Source organism: Natrix helvetica, assembly GCF_964273705.1.
Source record: "Natrix helvetica genome assembly, chromosome: 5".
NCBI classification, from domain to species: Eukaryota; Metazoa; Chordata; class Lepidosauria; order Squamata; family Natricidae; genus Natrix; species Natrix helvetica.
In genome coordinates, this window is record NC_138551.1 from 59161727 (window position 1) to 59179223 (window position 17497).

General features: G+C 42.3%; 1 protein-coding gene across 1 annotated transcript in view; it reads left to right on the forward strand.

The window, feature by feature from the left end:
- ATRNL1 (attractin like 1) overlaps positions 1–17497 on the forward strand; it is a 536103-nt gene that overhangs the window by 194681 nt on the left and 323925 nt on the right. The window lies entirely within an intron of this gene.

Sequence of the window (17497 nt, forward strand, 5' to 3'; positions counted from 1 at the left end):
TCTGTCACAAAAAGCCCTAGTTTATACCTTGCTACTTAAAGACATATGTGAAGAGTATTTAAATATTTGAGGTTTTTTAAAATATTAGATCTGTATCCTACCTTTTCTATAGGACTGCAGTGTGGTATATGTAACCCTTCCTCATCCATTTTTCTTCACTCCAACAACTTTGAGTTTATTTCTACTGAGTGGCTTAAAGTCACCCCTGAACGTCTTTGATTTAGAATAAATTTGAACCAGCGTCTCCTCTATCCTATATATATATATATATATATATATATATATATATATATATATATATATATATATATATATATATATATATATATATATATATATATATATATATATATATATATATATATATATATATATATATATATATATATATATATATATATATATATATATATATATATATATATATATATATATATATATATATATATATATATATATATATATATATATAATTTCAACTTTTTCAGAAAAAAAAATACTATGGATTTCATATATGGATGTATGGATCAATGTTTACTCATTTATGATACTGTCATATATATTCAACTTTTCATTTTATACAATTAAATTTACCTTCTAGTTTTAAAAGTACTGCTTTGTTTTAATATAAACATTTCTCTAATATGCCATTTAATAGACAAACTTTTTAATATGTCCATTTTTGCTTACATCTTTTTTACATTTTTGTAAATACCGTATATACTTGAGTATAAGCCGAATTTTTCAGCCCACTTTTTGGGCTGAAAAATCCACTTTGGCTTATATTCCAGTGAACAAAAAAAAGGAGGGAAGCTTCTGCAAAGGCGAGTGACAACAAGTCTCCCAGGCTTTAATTTGCCGAGCTGTGCGCATGTGCCTGTTTTCCACGGCGTGGAGCAGCGGCGAGATTCTGGGCGGCGAGCGATGATTCCGGGGGCCATCAGTGGGGGGGGCAGGGTCCCCCCTCGCGTTCCTCATCTTCCCGGATGGCCCCTGGAATCATCGCTCACCGCGCAGAATCTCGCCGCTGCTCCACGCCGTGGAAAACAGGCGCGTGCGCACAGCTCGGCAAATTAAAGCCTGGGAGACTTGTTGTCACTCGCCTTTGCAGAAGCTTCCCTCCGAAGCGTTCCGAGGGAGGGCTGTAAACTTCCCTCCGAAGTCTTGGGATGTTCTGAGGAGCCCCCCAAGGCAAAACGCCGCTGCCAGGTAGTTAAAAGTACGTCTCTGATTCGTCTCTGTCAGTCTCTCTCTGATTCCCTCTCTCTCTCCCTCTCTCTGTTCCTCTGTCTGTCTGTCTCACTCACTCACACACACACACTGTGGTCACCTTGTTGAGTGTTCCAATCACATTTGAAACACTCAACAACTGGCCTGCAATGCAGGCCAGTTGTTGAGTGCTTCAAATGTGATTGGAACACTCAACAAGGTGACCACAGTGTGTGTGTGTGTGTGTGTGTGTGTGTGTGTGTGTGTGAATGAGACAGACAGAGAGAGAGAGAGAGAGGAACAGAGAGAGGGAGTGAGGGAGGGAATCAGAGAGAGACTGACACACACACACACACAATTAAAGCAATTTTATTGTTATCTACCTGTATTTTTACTTTTGAAATTTACTGTGAGCTGCTGCATTTCCCAGCCTCGGCTTATACTCGAGTCAATAACTTTTTCCAGTTTTTTGGGGGTAAAATTAGGGGTCTCGGCTTATACTCGAGTTGGCTTATACTCAAGTATATACGGTAACTTAAATATGTGAAGTTTTGACTGAGAACTATTTTAACAGCCATAGTAATAGACTTCATTATTATATACACATAGTTGCTGTGAAAAAAAAATGTTTATTTAAACAGATTCCATAAAATAGATTTGGGAGAAATGGCTTTTATCACTCTAATTTCATCTAGAATTGTGCAATTAGAAACCTTCATTTCATAGTTGTAATCAAGATTTGGGGATACTCTGACGTAAGAATAGGCAGCAATTTTCTTTATATCTTTCTTTTTCATATAATTTTGGAGGGTTCTGTAACTTTCTGGACAAAGATTTAGAGGAGAAACTATGGTTAAAAAGTAGAATTTCAGAATGTTCCTGACAATTTATTTAAGAAATGAGCAGCCCTCTGCCATTTCCCAGAGCATATTCTTGTTGTGATTCACAGGTATTTGGATTTTCTACTTCCTTTTGTGGAACAATGTTTATTTTTGAATCAAGATGACAAAATAATGTCACTGAAAAAGTATAAGAAACAGCAACACATATTAATCAGTCTGAGAATCTTTATAATATTTTCTAATAGAAAAGCTCTCTTATACTCTTCTGCAATTTACACTACATCATAGATCGTTAATAGAATGATCTTAGCATTTTAATAATAATAATAACAACAACAACAACAATAACAACAATAATAATAATATTAATAATAATAGAGTTAAAAAAGTAAAGAATTGGACATCACCTGGAAATGACCAATTACATGGTTTCTGGCTCAAATATCTGACCAGTTTACATGCAATATTGGTCAGGCAACTGAATGAAATTTTACAAAATGGTCAAATTGATGAATGGTTGACAACTGGAAAAACATACTTGATTCAGAAAGATGCAACTAAAGGAACAATACCTGAAAACTACAGACCAATAACATGCTTGCCAACAACCTTCAAATTACTCACAGACATTATTGCAGATAATATTATGGATTATTTGGAAACAAACAACATCTTGCCAGTAGAGAAAAAGGCAATAAAAGAAGGAGCAGGGGCACAAAAGATCAGCTCTTGATTGATAAAATGATATTAGAAAATTGTAAGAAAAGAAAAATGAACTTGAATATGGTCTGGATTGATTATAAAAAGGCATTCGACTCATTGCCACATAGTTGGATCATAAAATGCTTAGAAACAACTGGCATTAGCAAAAATATTACATCCTTCACTGAAAAGGCGATGAAACAATGGAGAACTGAGTTGGCAGTAGGGAATGAGAGCTACGGAATGGTTAATATCAAGCGAGGAATTTTCCAGGGTGATTCACTTTCACCTCTTCTCTTTATCATCGCGATGATCCCGCTATCAGTAATCTTTAAAAAAATGAAATTAGGCTACCAAACAGCCAAAGAAGCTGAAAACATTTCACATTTATTATATATAGATGATTTGAAACTCTATGGTAAGTCAGAAATAGAAATCCAATCACTGACAAACACAGTCCGAGTATTCAGCACCGATATTTTAATGCAGTTTGGCATGGAAAATGCACCACTGTATCCATAAAAAGGGGCAAAATCACTTCGTGTGAGGGAATTGAAATGCCCAATGGACAACTAATTAAATGCAACCAAAATGAAGCCTACAAATACTTAGGCATTCTGCAGTTGGATAACATCAAACATGGAGAAGTAAAAACTATTGTCAGGAGAGAGTACACCAACAGAGTTAGGAAAATTTTGAAATCTAAATTAAATGGTGGAAATACAATCAAGGCCATACATACCTGGACAATACCAGTTATAAGATACACAGCTGGTATAGTTAACTGGACCCAAGCTGATTTGGACATTTTGGACCGAAAAACCAGGAAACTAATGACAATGCACTACAGCTTACATCCACGTGGTGACACTGATAGACTATACTTGCCCCAAAAATCAGGTGGCAGAGGATCATTACAAGTGAAGCAAATAGTTGAAGAAGAAAAACATGCACTGGCTGATTATTAAAAAGAAAGTCAAGAATATCTATTAATCAAAGTAAAGAACAAAAATCTACTGAAGGCCCAACAGACGAAACAAGAATACAGAAAAGATGTGATAAAATCAAGAATGGAGAGTTGGCAGAACAAAGCATTACATGGTCAATTTCTGGAAAAAATAAAAGATAAAGTTGTAACTGTGCTGATTGCCAAGTGCCCCAGTCATGATCCTGTGATTGTGGGGACATTCCGACAGCCACAACTTCAAAGACCAGCCATAAGTCTTCTTGTTGAGCACTGTTGTAACTTCGAATGGTTGCTGAACAAGAAGTCACTAAGTGAAGACTACCTGTAGAGTCAAAACCCCGTCCCTGTCTTTCATGGTTGACAAAGCATAATGATACCCCTAATGACAACAATTGGACCAAACACTTGGTGGGCTCCATTGTACCCTGAGGTCTCTGGCCTGCTGGCAAAACCATGTCTTCATGCTTTTTGAAAGAATGTTGGGGGGGGGGAACCTTATTATTTCAGCAAGGATGATGTTCCACATATATCTTTAATTCCTCTCATCTTAAAAAGAACGCCTGCACAACATTTTCTCTTTCTCTTCCTGTCCCTCTGTTTTCTCCTCCTCTTCCTTCTTCCTGCAGAGATAATAATCCATGGCATCCCCAGGAGCCTAGCTGCCTCCTCCAGTATTTTATGAGAATGTATAAAATTGTCTGTAATAGTCTTTTCAAATTTCAATCCAATTTGTAACAAGGCTTGCCGACTATAGATGCCCCTTGCCCCACAGGGTTCATTTGATATATTATGCTTTGCAAAGCTTTTGATTGAAAGGAATGTGTTGCAATATACAGACGTGTGTACAAAACATTTCTTTCAAAACTGTTCAAGCAACTCTCTTTATTTGCAAAGTTTCCACAATTACATGTGCAGCCACTTTGCTAGAATGATATTGAAGTGAAGTTCCTGTGTATGCACATACATGAAGCCACAGCGGAGAACAATTTCTGCAGCAGCTGTGCAAGAACAGGGAATCAGATCTGCATTCACAAGAGACTGTACATAAATTATGTTTCTCACAACAACTTAAATGATGTGAAACAATATTGATTTACTGCTCAGTCTTCTAAAGGTTCTAAACCCCATAATGATTTTGGTGGCAATTGTTTGCCAATGAATAAAGACTACATTTTTAAAATATATTGATCAGACACTGGAATGTTAAGGCAGGATACTTTCATTTTCTAAACCTATTTTGAATATATTATTTTGGTAATTGAAACATCTGTTTTTCTTTAAAGAAATATCAGAGTTATAAGAGCAACAGCTTAAAGCAGGCACCATTAAACATGGACTGGGGTGGGGGGAGACACTGTAATGAAAATTAAGATTAAATCTAGCTTTTAGAAACAGCTGGAAAGTCATCAGATTGCCAATCAACATTCTTGATCAAAATCATTGAAGTGAATCTTCAGGAAGAAAGAAACAAAGAAATCTCATGACATTTGGCAATATCATGAGATTTCTGTCATTTTTTAAAAAGTAATATTTATTTAGTTTAAAATTGCATAAATATCATCTGTGAGTAACATGTCTCACAGGAGCTACACAAAACTTTGCACTAAGTCAATGTAATGATTACTTTAGCTATTACTTCAGAACTGAACATACCACTAAAGTAAGGTAAAATTTTGAGTGAACCAAGCATGTAAAATTAAATTCAAGTAATACAATTGTAACTGTATTATAGTAGAATATGTTTCAAATTATTGAAATGTAAAGTTGGAATTACTAATTTATCTACAAGCAAGTAGAACAACATTACATAATCTATAGTATTGAGATAGTCATCTCAAGCTTCAGCTAACTAAAAAAAACAATTATTTTTGCTTCCTACAAGGTTTGTAATTAATTAACCAGTAGATACCTTATCATATTTTATAGTAAGATTTACAATGGAAACTCACAAGGGCTCTGGTGGCGCAGAGGTTAGAAAGCAGTATTGTAGACTAACTGCCAACAGGCTGAAATATGATTCTGGAAGTCTTGAGGTTGACTCAGTCTTCCATCATTCTGAGGTTGGTAAAATGAGAACCCAGATTGTTGGGGGCAATATGCTGACATTGTAAACCACCCAGAGACTGTTGTAAAGCACTGTGGGATGGTATATAAGTCTTAAGTGTTAATGGTATTGCTAGATAGTCTGCCTTTGCATCTCCACCGTCAAATAATATTGAACTACATAATGACACTTAACAAATGTTGGCATTTGCATTGGCAAATTTTGTTTTCTGGTTGGTTGTTTGGTATGTTTAATATAGTGGAGTCACCAGATGTTAGTATGCAGTAGGAACATCGTGGACCTTTTGATATTTTTCTTTACTTTTACTTTCCTGATTTTAATTCATAAAAATAAAATTACCTGCTAAGGATAAGATATATAACACATTTCATAATATAATATAAACCTCTAAAACTATCCTAAACTTCGGAGAAAAAAATAAAAAAAATGCAACATTGTAAAAAATCTTAGGATTCTATTGGACAATCCCCATAGTATTCCCCATAATGCACATTTATGAAGTATAGAATCCAGGTAATATATTATAATACAAACATGCTAGAAATTAAATCTTAATTCTACTTTTCATGATAATAATTCTTACGGTTAATTATCTTTAAGGATAATTTTATAAAACTATTAATTTTTCAGTTTATTGAAAATACAGCCCTATTATTACAGACCTAGTGAAAACTAGCTATGGTATTAGACCATGGGTGGGTTTCTGCTGGTTCTAACCTCTTCGGTAGAAGAGGTTCCAGAAATCTACCAAACCGGTTAGAAGAGGTACGTCACGGAGTGTCTGCCCTGCCCCCTCACTCACTTCCACCGCCCGTTCTGTCGCTGCTCCTGGGCGGTAGCTTGTGCGGTGCCTCCTAGGACCTCCCCAAACTTGCCTAAGAGGTGTGGCTGCCAGCAAAGCACGGGGGCATGCCAGGGCATCCCACCCACTGGTCCCCACCTCCCTTCCCGGCGAAGTTTGCCAAGGTGTGGTTTTCCTTCCATCCCTTGTGCCCGGCTCCCGCTGAGCTCCGGTAAGGAGGAGAAGAGCCTTTGGGGAGTGAAGAGGAAGACGAGGGAGGAGGAGGAGATGCGCGTGGGGCTGTGCCAGCTGGGCAACCAGCAACCATTGTAAAACTGTGATTCACTAAATGACCACATTACTTACTGATGGAAGTTCCATCAGTCCTAATTGTAGCTTTAAGTGAAGGACTACGTGAAATCGAATAAAACGAATTAGATGTATAGTTTATACTTCTGCCTGTGTATACTTGACAATGTCTCCTCTTCTGTGCAGTCTATGGGCATCCTGTATGGGAATAAGAAATGCTGGTTGATTGGTTCTTGGTGCTCTGAATTTGGTTGTTTGCTTACAGATGTTTCATTACCCAAACTAGGTAACATCATCAGTGCTAGTAAGGAGTGGGGTTTTCTCTCGGTTTACATTCTAGTGGCTTGCCCTGTCAATGTTGGTGGCAATAGTCTTAAAACAGGGGTTGGCTGTTGGGGTTCAGGCGATCCTCTAGCTAGGATTCTGCCCAGTTTGGCGAACCCCCAAATGCCATCTCTGGCTGGCCATGCCCAACATGCCCCTCCCACCCCACTCTACTTCTCCCAGGAGACTCCATGTTCATCATGCCAGGTAAGTGCAGGGCCTGTGCGGAGGCTCAGGGAAAGCGTTCGGGAGCCTGGGGAAGAAGGCGAAAAACAGGCCTACCGGAAGTTCCAGAAGTCCGGAAACAGGCCTGTTTTCAGCCTTCAGAGGGCCTCCCGTTTTTGCACTCAAGAAAAGCCTCCAAAGCCTGGAGAGGACGAAAAATGCCCCCCCTGACTAGGCCACGGCCACCATGACCACGCCCACCAGAAATGGGGAAGCAAACCATTTGCTGCACTTTTTGAAGCCCACCCCTGTCTTAAAGCTTCTTTGATTGGGCTGTTTACTTTAGCTTCTTTGGCAGTTCCTTGTATTTCGAAATATGTAGCTGTTACAAAGCTCTTCCTTTCTTTTGCCAGTAGGTGGCATAGTTGGAGATAACTGCTGACTCCATAAAGCTGTTTTTCTGTAAACTAGAAAGCTCTTCAATGCAAAGTCTTCATTCTAAAATTAAAATGTGTTTGTTTAGGAAATTCAGAGTTGACCACAACTTCAATCTGCTTGTTTTTCACAAGAAACAATCTTTAAAAGAGTTCGAGGCAAACTGATAACTGGTGGAAATAAACATTTCAGATTGGAAATTATGTTTATAATGCTTTCCTTTCGCAGCCATAAAATGTATCCCTGTCCAGTTTTGACACAGTGATATTAGAAAAACAGTGGAACTTTATCGCCTTGTGCTCCATTTTCTTGATCTCAGTTATTTCCCTGCATCGTCCCAAACAACTGTTAGGAAAACAGTCACAAAATGTTATTAAACGCATTTGGTGCTTTAACTTGTGTAGTGCCAAAGTTTCCTTCTGTAATCATTTTTCAACTGTTGGTCCTTCATTTGAATCAACTTCTTTCTATTATTTTTCAAGGGAAATACATACATATTTCAGCAAACTTCTCTTGGATGTGTCATGCAACATTTGCCTTTACCTCTTTGTGAAGTAACCCAGGAGGTACCCTGTTTCTCTGAAAACAAGACCTCCCCGGATAATAAGCCCAATCGGGCTTTTGAACACATGCGCTAAAATAAGCCCTCCCCTGAAAATAAGCCCTCCCCCAAAATATTGCAACACAGCAGCAGCCATGAGGTAACCACGCTCGCTGCCTCCTGCATCTCAAAAATAATAAGACTTCCCCAAAATAAGTCCAAGTGCTTATTTTGGGGGGGTCAAAAGAAAATAAGACCCTGTCTTATTTTCGGGAAAACACTACATTGTAGCTCCACTCTTTATCAGTATTTTCTGCTAGTATCTGGATCACAGACTGAGGTCATCAGGGAAGAAAAGGGAAAAATGTTGGAGGCCTGTCAGCCACATCACCACAACTTCTGCCACTTTGCAATTATATACTTTGTATATAAGTTTGAAAACAAGAAATGATCCCCTTTTCTGCCCTCCCCCCCAAAAAATCCCTGAAAAAATCTTATGAAGTTTAAGAATGAAGATTCTTTTTAAAAATTATTTTCAGAGAGAGAAGATATAGAGAAAATTGGAGAGCGCATCCCTGTACAGGATTTTTGTGATTATTCTCTGGATTATTCTCTGGATTAAAGTTTAAGTCAGGAAAACAATACAATTTTGGGGGGGGGGGAAATAACTGTCCTCTTTCCAGCACTGCTATTCCATTCCAAACACGAGTCTTCTCCAGCGAGTTTATAAAGAAAGGAAAGAGTTAGGAAACATCAGTTTGCAAATGATGCATTTGTTTTGATTTAGGCTTTCACACTGATAATATGCACTGAGTCAGCACAAACTCGGGTGGCAACATAATGCTGAGTGGTTTGACATGGCAATTATTCAGAATTTCAATAGCTTTATTATCATTGTATCTCTTCTGATGTTGGGACTCTAGAAAGAGTGCAGAGAAGAGCAACAAAGATGATTAGGGGACTGGAGGCCAAAGCATATAAAGAATGGTTGCTGGAACTGGGTATGTTTAGTTTAATGAAAAGAAGGACTATGGGAGACATGATAGAAATGTTCCAATATCTCAGGGAATTCCACAAAGAAGAGGGAGTCAAACTATTCTCCAAGGCACCTGAGGGTAGAACAAGAAGCAATGGATGGAAACTAATCAAGGAGAGAAACAATTTAGAATTAAGGAGAAATTTCCTGACAGTTAGAACAATTAATCCGTGGAACAACTTGCCTCCAGAAGTTGTGAATGCTCCAACACTGGAAGTTTTCAAGAGGAGATTGGACAACCATTTGTCTGAAATGGTATAGGATTTCCTGCCTGAGCAGTGGGTTAGACCAGAAGACCTCCAACGTTCCTAATTAACACATAATTAAAGTGCTGCTTTAAGACATATTTCTGACTAATATTCTCCTCATTTCTGCTACAGTGCCCTAACTAGGGATATTTTTCCGACTGGTGGATGACATACCAGGGGTCGGGGGAGGGGAGCAGCTCCAAAGCCATAGGAGAAAACTCACCACCTTGTCTATTATATGTGTCACACTTGAGGCCAATCACCAGTGACTCAGAATAGACTGACTAGAAATGGAGTAACAATTGGTGATGGGTGTCTATGGAGATTCTCAGATATTCAGGTCATGGTTGTCCCAAGAGTGTTTTTCCAAAAGGCAACTGGTCTTTTTTGGTTTTTTCTTTGAAACATTTTGCTTTTGAAGAAGCTTTTTGGATGTAGTTTCTTTCCCATAGTTGTTTCCATTTGCCTAATTCTATAGTATATCCAAAATTTTTAGCCCATACTATCATACTCTTTTACACACTCTTCTCCCATTTTAAATTTCAATAAGTAGCTAAATATTTTCTTTATTAATTTATCATCTGTGCCCAAAAATATCTGATCTAGTTCTAGGAGTTCTTTCTAGAATCCATATATTTCTACATCTTCTTGTATCTCGTTTGTCTTTAGATATATGGCCACCAGTCCAAATCTTGTTTTTTTTAGTTCCTGTCTGATTTTAAGTCCCCTTTTTCATTTAGAATATCTTTATACCTTACATTTTTTTCCAATTCAAGAGCATTTGGATATATTAGCATTTCCATTATGGATAGCCAGACCAGTATGTTCATGTAATGTTTCTGTTTCATTTTTCCCCCCATACTGAAAGTAGAACATTCTTGATATGGTGCCTTTGGAAATTAGCATGAGAGTAGCATATTTTATGTCAGTGTTGTCTTCAAGGATGGAAGGGCATTTTAGTAGAGAAAAGCGATGAACATAGGCAGCTAACATACTAATCCTGGCCAGGTACATGGGTCTGAACTTTAAAAGACATGTTTCAATCATTCATTGTCACCAGAGGTGGTATTCAGCAGGTTCTGACCACTTTTCTGGAGAACGGGTAGTGGAAATTTTGAGTAGTTCAGAGAACCAGTAAATACGACCTCTGATTGGCCCCACCCCCATGTATTCTATGCCTCCCGAGTCCCTGCTGATCGGGAGGGAATGGGGATTTTGCAATATCCTTCCCTGCCATGCCCACCAAGCCACACCCACAGAACCAGTAGTAAAAAAAATTGAATCCAACCACTGGTGTCAGCCATTCTTCCAGTGACAGTGGTTGGCTTATCCCAGGGCCCAGATATTTCCCAACAGTATGGATGAGGAAACAAACAAAACTTTTTAGAGAACGGTGTTAAGTATAATCCTCACTGATTACGTTTAACCAGCCCTCCCAGCACAAAACTTACGTAATTGAAACTTTGGCAAATAACTACACAGAGGGTTGATCAGGTTAGGATCTGGGCGCAACTGTATTGTAGAATCTAAAGTCTTTTTTCGCTTCATGTTTACAAAGGTGTACAATTAACAAAGAAGGAACCGACTGGTTTTAGAAGCGTCAGAGAAGGAAGCTGAGCATTGTAAAAATAAAGGTATTGTAAACAAAGGAATTGGGAAGCACGTACTTTCGTGTTTGCGCTAACTCTTCACTCTGTAAAATCCTTTAGATCTGAAGAATTAGCGGGCTCAAGGATCCTCCAGGTTTATAGGTTTTAGTCTTTGTGTGTTTTGCTAATGGATAAAGAAAGTTGGCTCAAGCGTTTGTTTTTCAAACATTAAGGACGGCTGCACCTAGGTTTTTTCGCCAGTGGCCACTTTCTCTGAGTCCTGGGGAATTCCATTAGTCGAAATAACAGACTTGTTTTCTCATGAAAATTTTTGAAATTGTATTAAAACGGCCTTTCGATTATGATTACGGCATGTATTCATTGGTAATCCTTTTGCATTAGTGGCCCCGACTTGCTTTTTCCACTATTCTTTTAAAACACACACACAGTATTTGCATGGATTAAATAGCTGAGAAACAGCTCTGGATGCACACAACAGTTCAAATAAAGGTCGGTTTACAAGGAGTCCTTGAACAAGTAAACGTTTTCTTTCTTTTTTGATAGAATGTGTCAAATACAAGAGCCTTTAACTGTTGGATTAATGGGAAGAAGGTGTGAGATTATTGCAATAAGGAAAACAAAGTTACTTTTTTATATAGGAAAAATAGCTGAAGTAGCTTTTCACTCATTTGCCCGGTATTTCTCTATTGAGTCCTGAGGTAATAACGGAATGGCAACAGCAACGGTTAACTAATTTATTTAACTCAGTACAACAGAACAGAGAACGAGCCGGCTGACAGCTATTTATACCCACAGCTGTCAGACCGGCAACCAATGGGAGCTCTAGGATTGTCCCGCCAATGAGATTGTTTAGTTGGGCCAATCAGGGGTGAGCTGCAGGATGAGTTACTGAGCGCCACCTGCTGGTGGACGCTCTCAGGACATAACACCCCTTCCCTCTTGTTCGCACAAGCGTATTCGCTCAAATACGCAGGCCGTCTGCGCGTGCGCTGGGATCTCCTCAATCGAGGTGTGGCCGTCGTTGCAGGAGGAGCGTTCCCGGGGAGTGACCTGGCAGGCCGAAGTCCTAGAGTCCCATCAAAACTTGCAGGTAAAGAGTCTGGCGTGAGCGGGTCGGTTGAAACGGCGCCGGAGCTAGTTGGTTTGTTCTGGTTGGGCCGGTAGGCGTCGTCGTCAGGGCCTGGTTTATTCTGAGCTGGGACATGCGATCCGTCTGGTGCTCTATCCTGTACGCGCCGCCGCAACTGGTCTAAATGCCTCCTCCATTCTCGTCCATCATCAAGGAGGACCCTATAGGAACAGGGCCCTGTTAACTCAGAAATAACCCCCGGTACCCACTTTGGGTCCCCTGCAAAGTTTCTTGCGAACACTCCCCCACTAGAAAGGTCCTCTAGGGGGTGGGGAAGAAGGGAAGGAGGGAATAGAATAAGAGGGGTGTAAATGGTCTAAAGTTGTACGGAGTTTGCGCCCCATAAGGAGTTCGGAAGGGGCCTTTCCTGTAAGTGGACATGGGGTGGTGTGTTGGCAGCGTAGAAAGGTTGCCACGCAGAGATGCATGGGCAGTGCCGACATGCGGGAGAGGGATTCTTTAGCAGAGCGCACAGCGCTTTCTGCCATGCCATTTCCCGCCGGGTGGAACGGAGCTGTCGGGGCATGGCGGATGCCTAGGCGGGTCAAGTAATGTTGGAACTCTTGGGAAGTGAATTGGGGTCCATTGTCTGACACTAAAACGTCGGGCAATCCGTGGGTGGTAAATAGGTTGTCCAGAACGCGTATTGTTGCAGATGAGGTGGTGGAGTGCATGGGGAAAAGTTCCACCCATTTCGACCACGCGTCGATAACTAGGAAGAAAGTGGTGCCTTCTATGGGACCCAAGAAATCCACATCGAGGCGACTCCATGGGGCTCTTGGTTGTTCCCACTCCCTGGACAGAGCGGCGGGAGGCGCCGCGCGGACTTGTTGGCATGGGGAGCAATGCTGCACCCACGCAGTGATGTCCGCGTCCATGGAGGGCCACCAGACGTAACTTCGACCCAGGCACTTCATACGGACAATGCCTGGGTGGCCCTCATGGAGGCGGGTCAGCACTGCATGGCGCAAGTCTGCAGGAATGATTACTCTATGGCCCCATAGCAAGCACCCCTGAATAGTGGATAGTTCGGTGCGGCGCCGATAGAAGGGCAGGAGTGGTTGATCTACAGGAGTGGAGGGCCAGCCACTGCTAACAAAAGTTATGACCGTAGACAAAATAGGGTCGGATCAGGATGACAGGGCTATGTCCGAAGTGGACACAGGAAGGTGGAGCTCGTCCAGGAGGCAGATCATTTCAGTGGGGGCTGGGTCAGAGACAGGAAGGGGCAAAGGGCAGCGGCTTAGGGCATCTGCATGCCCCATGTGGATGCCAGGCTTGTGAATCAGTGTATAATTATAGGCCTGCAACTCAACTTTGTTCGTGGGGGTAGGTGCGGAAAGGATTGCGTCGACTTTGGAAGGGGAGGGGTGGATTCCCCTTTTGTCAATAAGGAATCCCAGGAATTCTACGGCAGGAACCCCTAGCTTGCATTTTGAAGCTTTCAGGTGCAGTCCTGTGGAGCGGAATTTAAGGAGGACAGCACGGAGGGTTTTCAGTAGCGTGGGGGCGTCCTGAGCTGCAATTAATACGTCATCAAAGTAAGGGGTAACCCCAGGAATACCATGGAGCAGTCGCTCCATGAGTCCCTGGAATATTCCTGGAGCTACGCTGACGCCAAATTGGAGCCGGCGGCATTTAAAAGCCCCGTGGTGCGTGACTATGGTCTGAGCAAGCGCGTTGGCTTCATCAACAGGAAGCTGTTGATAAGCTTGAGCCAGATCCAATTTGGCGAAAATTTTTCCACGTCCCAAGGTATGCAGGACGTGCTGGACAACTGGCACTGGGTGGGGGTGGGCTTGTAGAGCCTTATTTAATGTCGTTTTAAAATCTGCGCAGATCCTTATGGAGCCATCAGATTTTAGGGGAACGACTATTGGCGTTTCCCAAGGGGAGTAGTCTACTGGTTCTAGTACCCCTTGAGCTATTAGTTTGTCCAGCTCTGCGTCCACTTTCGCCTTTAAGGCGAAGGGCAAACGCCTGGCCTTGAGGCGAATAGGCGCAATTTTAGGGTCCAAATTTAGGGAAATAGGGGAACCTTTATAACACCCTAGAGAGGAGGAAAACACGTCCTTAAATTCAGACATGAGAGAGGAGAAGGTATCAGGTGGAAGAGAAGCATAGTGGGTGGAGTGAATGCCCGCTATAGATAGTCCCAGAGCCCTGAACCAATCAAGCCCCAGTAAAGAGGCAAGAGGGTCACGGACGACTAAAAGAGGCAAGCGGCCGGAGAATGAGCCATAAGTGACATTTAGGGTAGCGCAGCCTAAGAGCTTAATTGGATTGCCCTGATAATCTCGTAGGTGGCAATTTGCAGGGCTAAGTTGCTTAAGGCGGTATTGTGGCAAAAGGGCAGATAGTGTTTGCCAGGAGATAATGGAACGGGCGGAGCCGGTGTCCAGTTCCATTGAGCACTGACGTCCTTCGATGAGGATGGAGAGGTGCAGCTTACCACGACCTCCAGTGGAAGCGGAGGATGAGTCAACAACCCATTCAGGAGAGTACTCTTCGATGTCTCCCAGGGACAGGGAGTAGAGTCGACGGTTTGGTGGTGCCTGAGCAGGCGATCGGTAGGCAGGGCTTTGAGGCGCAGGCCGGTGGTCAGGAACGTTGGAGCGGCATATGGATGCCAAATGTCCCTTCTTTCCGCACTTTCGGCAGATAGCTGCACGGAAACGGCAGTTCGAACGTGAGTGACGGCTGCTGCAGCTGAGGCAGGCACGGCCATCCTTGTGGGTCAGCGACTGCAGGCGGTCGATAGCGTAGTCAATTTCTGATTGTATTGATGGAGTAGTTTGTTGATGATTCACTTGTGGTGTTGGCGCCGGCAGGCCCGTGGGTAGAGGCTGAGGTAAACAGCGGCAGTCCGGGGTGGACTGATCGGCCATCTCTGAGTCGCGAGCTTCATCAACGGCTATTTTTAAGGTTAAGTCTGACCGGGAGAGTATTCGGCGGTGAAGGTTTACATCTTTGAGACCATAAATAAATTGTTCTAAGAGGGCTTCATCTAAGTCGGCAAACTCGCATGGAATTGCTGCCGCTTGGAGCGCAGCCACATAGTGGCTGATGGACTGCCCTTCTAATTGTATACAGTGGTGAAAATTTTGTCGCCGTGCAAAGCGGGATGGAGCAGGCTCGTAATGCGTCTTGAGCTTTGCCATCAGGGTGTCCCACGGCACTGTGTGGACGGGAGTTGGAGCTGAGAGAGCGCGAGCGGTTGCGAACATCTCTGGCCCGCAGTAGTTAAGAAATATGCCTCTTTTTCGTTCTAGCGAGAGGCTCGTCAGGTCGTGAGCGAGCAAGAAACACTCGAATCGCTCAACAAATGCCTCCCAGGTTTCTGCCTCCACACGAAAAGGTGAGAACATTGAAGAAGTCGTCATTTTAGTTGGATGGTTGTGAGTTAGTTTCGCCAACCGTCGTCGCCAGTATTGAGTCCTGAGGTAATAACGGAACGGCAACAGCAACGGTTAACTAATTTATTTAACTCAGTACAGCAGAACAGAGAACGAGCCGGCTGACAGCTATTTATACCCACAGCTGTCAGACCGGCAACCAATGGGAGCTCTAGGATTGTCCCGCCAAGGAGATTGTTTAGTTGGGCCAATCAGGGGTGAGCTGCAGGATGAGTTACTGAGCGCCACCTGCTGGTGGACGCTCTCAGGACATAACATCCTCTACTTGGACTTTATTGTCACTTTGAATGTATACAAGCCGACATACATTAAAATGAAAGTTTGTTGCGTACAGCTGTTCAAATGGTTCACCTCTGATATACTCTACATAAACATGACAAAATAAATAAATAAATACATGTTTCTGTTGTTAGTTGTGAAGTCGTTGCGAAGTCGTGTCCGACCCATTGTGAACTCATGGACAACATTCCTCCAGGCCTTTCTGTCCGTGGGAGGGTAGAGGACATACATACCAGAGGTAGTGTTCAGCAGGTTCTGACCAGTTCTGGAGAACTGGTAGTGGAAATTTTGATTAGTTAGGAGAACCGGTAAATACCACCTCTGACTGGCCCCACCCCCATCTATTTTCTGCCTCCTTAGTCCCAGCTGACCGGGAAGGAATGGAGATTTTACAGTATCCATCCCCTGCCACGCCCACCAAGCCATGCCACGCCCACCAAGCCACACCCACAGAACTGGTAGTAAAATAATTTGAATCCCACCACTGATACATACATACTTATATACATACATACATAAATACAAAAGTATGCCTATACCCACATATGCACTACCCCTTTAAAAAAAATCTCTCCCCCTCAAAGAACCATAGAGACAAATATGGCCAAACCTGATCATTTTGTCACTGACTATTAGCATCAGATCTCAGGATGGAGATAAGGCTATATAGGTGCAGAGGCCGTCTGCTCATATCCTACAGAACTGCCCATACTCCACTTCCACAAGTAGCAGGCACTCAACTGCGAAGCTCCCCTTGTGCTCATAGTAGGCTCTCAGGCAGAGCCATCCCGTCTCTCAACCTGCAGTTGGGAGAGAGTCAGGGGTGGGTTCCTGCCAGTTCTTGCCTCTTCTATAGAAGAGGTTCCACAAATCTACAGTGGCATTTAGAACCGGTTCCAGCTCCCTCCCCCCTGCCCGTCCACACATCATCAAGATGAAGAGCAAGAGGAGGAATTCTGGGAGTTGAAGTCCACAAGTCTTAAAGCTGTCAAGTTTGAACAACCCTGGGGTTTTTTTTCTAAAGGGTTAGGGGTTGAAGGGTCTTGTAATTTGACAGCTTTAAGACTTGCGTGCTTCAAATGCCAGAGTTTCTGAGCCAACATTTTGATTGCAAAGCAAGAGCATTGTTAAGTGATTTTCACCACGTTTTACAAGTTGGCCCCACCCACCCAGTCACATGACTGCCAAGCCACTCCCACTCGGTCACATGGCTGGCAAGCCACTCCCACCCATCACATGGCTGCCAAGCCACTCCCACCCGGTCACATGGCCAGCAAGCCACTCCCACAAAGCAGGCCTACCTACAGAAGAAGTTCTAAAAAAATTTGAAACCCACCACTGTATTAGACTGAACAGTGAACAGTGCTTGATTATTTTTCTTGACCTTAACGAGTCATATATTAAGGAGTGTAGAAGTAGTTTATTTTTGGTCCATCAAT